Source organism: Rattus norvegicus, chromosome X (genome assembly GCF_021556685.1).
Source record: "Rattus norvegicus strain SHRSP/BbbUtx chromosome X, alternate assembly SHRSP_T2T, whole genome shotgun sequence".
NCBI lineage: Eukaryota > Metazoa > Chordata > Mammalia > Rodentia > Muridae > Rattus > Rattus norvegicus.
The window spans coordinates 99,704,097-99,709,203 of record NC_141554.1 but is presented as its reverse complement, the minus strand read 5'-3'; the positions used below and the strand labels follow the sequence as shown (position 1 = coordinate 99,709,203).

At 37.1% G+C, this 5,107-nt stretch overlaps 1 non-coding gene across 1 annotated transcript; it reads right to left on the bottom strand.

Moving 5' to 3' along the window:
* Nucleotides 1–3,600: 3,600 nt before the first annotated feature.
* LOC120099405 (U6 spliceosomal RNA) lies at nt 3,601–3,707 on the bottom strand. Its single transcript, XR_015647262.1, has one exon. It is a non-coding gene; the product is annotated as a U6 spliceosomal RNA (small nuclear RNA).
* Nucleotides 3,708–5,107: the final 1,400 nt, after the last annotated feature.

The following is a 5,107-nucleotide window of genomic DNA, read 5'->3' as shown; positions in this document are numbered from 1 at the left end:
ATTGTATCTTGGGCAATCCGAGCTTTTGGGGTAACCTCCAGACTGATTTTCAGAATGTTTTACAGGCTTGCAATCCCACCAACAATAAAGGAGTGTTCCTCTTTCTCCAGATCCTAGTCAGCATCTGTTGTCACCTGAGTCTTTGTTCTTGCCATTCTGACTGCTTTGAGGTGGAATCTCAGGGTTGTTTTGATTTGCATTTCCCATATGACTATGGATGCTGAACATTTTTTTAGGTACGTCTCAGCCATTTGATATTCCTCAGCTGAGACTTCATTGTTTAGCTCTGTACCCCACTTTTTAATAGGGTTATTTGACACTATAGATTCTAATTTCTTGAGGTTTTTGTATATATTGGATATTACTCTCTATTGGATGTAGGATTGATAAAGTTCTTTTCCCAATGTGTTGGTTGCCATTTTGTCCTGTTGACAGTGTCCTTTGCCTTACAAGAGCTTTGCATTTACATGAAGTCCAATTTGTCAATTCTTGATGTTAGAACAGAATCCATTGGTATTTTATTCAGGAAACTCTCCCCAGTTTTCATGGCTCCTCCCCACTTTCTCTTCTACTAGTTTGAGTATATCTGGTTTTATGTGGAGATCCTTGATTCACTTGGACTTGAGATTTATACAGGGCTATAAGAATGGATTGATTTCCATTCTTTGTCATGCTGACTGCCAGTTGAACCAGAAAGATTTGTTGAAAATGCTCTTTCTTTTCCACTGGATTGTTTTAGCTACTTTGTCAAAATCAAGTGACCATAGGTGTGTGAGTTTATTTCTGGGTCTTCAATTCTATTCTACTGATCTACCTGCCTGTATCTGTACAAATACCATACAGTATTTTTTATCACTACTACTATGTAATAGAGCATGAGGTTGGGGAAGGTTATTCCCCTAGAAGTCCCTTACTGTTGAAGATAGTTTTCACTATCCTGAGGTTTTTTTTTTTTTTTTTTTTTGTTATACCAAATAAATTTGCAAATTGATTTTTCTAACTCTATGAAAAACTGAGTTGGGATTTTGATGGAGATTGCTTTAAATATGTAGATTGCTTTTGGCAAGATGGCCATTTTCACAGTATTAATCCTACCAATCTCTGAACATGGGAGATCTTTCCATCTTTGGAGATCTTCAATTTCTTTCTTCAGAGACTTGAAGTTCTTGTCATACAGATCTTTTACTTGCTTGGTTAGAGTCACACTAAGGTATTTGATATTATTTGTGACTATTGTGAAGGTTGTCTTTTCTCTAATTTCTTTGTGAGCCTGTTTATTCTTTGAATACAGGAAGCCTACTGATTTCTTTGAGTTAATTTTATACCAAGCCATTTTCCTGAAGTTGTTTATCAGGTTTAGTAGTTCTCTTGTAGAATCACTGGGGTCATGTAAGTATACTATCATATTATATGCTAATAGTGATATTTTGACTTCTTCTTTTTCAACTTGTGTCATTTTAACCTCTTTTTGTTGTCTAATTGCTCTGGCTAGGACTTCAAGTATTATAATGAATAGGTAGAGAGAGAGAGTGGCATTCTTATCTAAGTCCCTGATTTTACTGTGATTGCTTCAAATTTCTCTCCATTTAGTTCGATGTTGGCTACTGGTTTGCTGTATATTGCTTTTACTTTGCTTGAATATGGGCCTTGCATTCCTGATCTCTCCAAGACTTTTAACATAATGGGGTGTTTACTTCTGCTAAATGCTTTCTCAGAATCTAGAGAGAAGATCATGTATGCTTTTTTAAAAAAATTTTGTTTATATAGTGGATTACATTGATGGATTCCTGTACCATCCCAGCATCACTGGGATGAAGCTTTCTTGATAATGTTGAATGATCATTTTGATGTGTTCTTGGATGTGGTTTGAGAAAATATTGAGTATTTTTGCATCAATATTCATAAGGGAAACTGTTCTGAAGTCCTCTTTCTTTCTTGGGTCTTTGTGTGGTTTAGGTATAAGATTAAGTTTGGCTTCATAGAAGGAATTGGGTAGTGTTCCTTCTGTTTCTTTTTTTGTGGAGTAGATTGGACAGTATTTGGAATAGGTCTTTTATGAAGGTCTGATAGAATTCTGCACTAAATCCATCTTGTCCTGGGCCTTTTGGTTGGGAGACTTTTAATGACTTTCAAATCTTCTATTTCTTTAAGAGTTTGGAGCTGTTTAGTGGTTTATCTGATCTTGATTTAACTTTGTTATCTGATATCTGTCTAGAAAACTCTCCATTTTTTCCAAATTTTTCACTTTTGCTGAATATATGTTTTGTAGGAGGATCTTTTTTTTTTAATTTCCTCACTTTCTTTTGTTATGTCTCCCTTTTCATTTTTTTTAATTTGGGTACACCCTTTGTACTATGTGGATAGTATGGCTAAGAGTTTATCTATCTTGTTGATCCAGCTCCTGGTTTTGTTGATTCTTTGTTTTGTTCTTTTTGTTTCTATTTCATTTATATCAGCCCTGAGTTTGATTATTTCCTGATATCAACTCCTCTTCGGTGTATTTGCTTCTTTTTGTTTTAGAGCTTTTGGTGGGCTGTCATGATGCTAATGTATGCCATCTGCAGTTCCTTTTTGAGGCATTCAGAGGTATGAGTTTTTCTCATAGCACTGCTTTTGTTGTGTCCCATAAGTTTGGGTATGTTGTGCCTTCATTGTCATTAAATTCTAAAAAGACTTTAATTTCTTTCTTTATTTCTTCCTTGGCCAAGTTATGATTGATTAGATCCCCATGTGTATGTGGGCTTTCTGTCATGTTTGTTGTTATTGAAGACCAGCCTTAGTCTGTGGTAATCTGATAGGATGCATAGAATTATTTCATTCTTCTTGTATCTGTTGAGGCCTGTTTGGTGTCAGATTATGTGGTCAGTTTTGGAGAAGGTACCATGTGGTGCTGATAAGAAGATATATTCTTTTGTTTTTGGATGAAATGTTCTATAGATGTTTCTTAAATCCATTTAGTTCATAACTTCTGTTGTTTCTCTATGTCTCTATTTATTTTTGTTTCCATGTTCTTTCCATTGATGAGAGTGAGGTGTTGAAATTTCCCACGATTATTTTGTGAGGTGTTATGTGTGCTTTGATCTTTATCCAGGTTTCTTTAATGAATGTAGGCGCTATTGCATTTGGAACATAGATATTCGGGATGGAGAGTTCATCTTGGTAGACTTTTTTTTCTTTGATTAATCTGATTGTCTTTTATGATAATTTGGTTGAAAGTTGATTTTATTCAATATTAGAATGGCTTGTTTCTTCCAACCATTTTCTTGGAAAGTATCTGTCTTAGTCTCTGTGGTATGTTTTCTGTATGTAGCAAAATGCTGGGTCCTCTTTCCATATCCAGTCTGTTAGTCTATGTCTTTTTGCTGGGGAATTGAGTCCACTGAGGTAAAGAGGTATTAAGGAATAACGATTGTTGCTTCCTGTTATTTTTCTTGTTAGAAGTGAAATTATGTTTGTGTGGCTCTCTTATTTTTGGTAGTTGAAGTTAGACTACTTTCTTGCTTTTTCTAGGGTGTAGTTTCTCTACTTGTGTTGGAGTTTTCTATCTATTATCCTTTGTAGGCTTGGGTTTGTGGAGAGAGACTGTGTTAATTTTGTTTCAAAACTATGGAATGCTTCATCAATTTACATGTCACTTTTGTGCAGGGGCCATGCCTATCTTCTCTATAAAGTTCCAATTTTAGTATATGTGCTGCTGTAGTGAGCAACTCAGAACTGTTTTTAATTGCATTTTCCTGATGACTAGGGAACTTTAACATTTCTTTAAGTTCTTCTCAGCCATTTGAGATCCCTTTGTTGATAATTCTCTGCTTAGCTTGTGCCCCATTTTTAAATTGGGTTATTTGTGTTACTGTCTAACTTATTGAGTTCTTTATAAATTTTGAATATTAGCCCTCTGTCAGATGTTGGGTTGGTGATGATCCTTTCCCAGTCTTTTTTTTCCCATCTTTATTAAATTGGGTAGTTTTTTTTTTTTTTTTTTCGGAGCTGGGGATTGAATCCAGGGCCTTGCACTTGCTAGGCAAGCGCTCTACTACTGAGCTAAATCCCCAACCCCAATTGGGTAGTTTTTAATCGACATTTCAAATGTTATAAATGTTATTCCCTTTCCCAGTTTCCAGGCCAATATCCCACTAACCCCTCCCCCTCCCCTTCCATATGGGTGTTCCCTTCCCTATCCTTCCCCAATTACCACCCTCCCCCCCAACAATCACGTTCACTGGGGTTCAGTCTTGGCAGCAGCAAGGGCTTCCCCTTCCATTGGTGCTCTTACTAGGCTATTCATTGCTCCTCATGCAGCTGGAGCGCAGGGTCAGTCCATGTATAGTCTCTGGGTAGTGGCTTAGTCCCTGGAAGCTCTGGTTGGTTGGCATTGTTGTTCATATGGGGTCTCAAGCCCCTCCAGCTCTTTCAGTCCTTTCTCTGACTCCTTCAATGGAGGTTCTGTTCTCAGTTCAGTGGTTTGCTGCTGGCATTTGCTTATGTATTTGGCTTATTCTGGCTGTGTCTCTCAGGAGAGATCTACATCCGGTTCCTGTCAGCTGGCACTTCTTTGCTTCATCCATCTTATCTAGTTTCATGGCTGTTATATGTATGAGCCACATATGGAGCAGGCTCTGAATGGGTGTTCCTTCTTCCTCTGTTCTAAACTTTGCTTTGTTATCCCCTCCTAAGGGTATTCTTGTTCCTCTTTTAAAGAAGGAGTGAAACATCTGCATTTTGGTCATCCTTCTTGAGTTTCATGTGTTCTGTTTATCTAGGGTAATTTGAGCATTTGGGCTAATATCCACATATCAATGAGTGCATACAGTGTGTGTTTTTCTGAGATTGGGTTACCTCACTCAGGATGATATTTTCCAGTTCCAACCATTTGCCTACGAATTTCATAAAGTCATTGTTTTTGATAGTTGAGTAATATTCCATTGTGTAGATGTACCACATTTTCTGTATCTATTCCTCTGTTGAAGGGCATCTGGGTTCTTTCCAGCTTCTGGCTATTATAAATAAGGCTGTGATGAACATAGTGGAGCACGTGTCTTTTTTATATGTTGGGGCATCTTTTGGGTATATGCCCAAAAGAGGTATAGCTGGATCCTCAGGCAGTTCA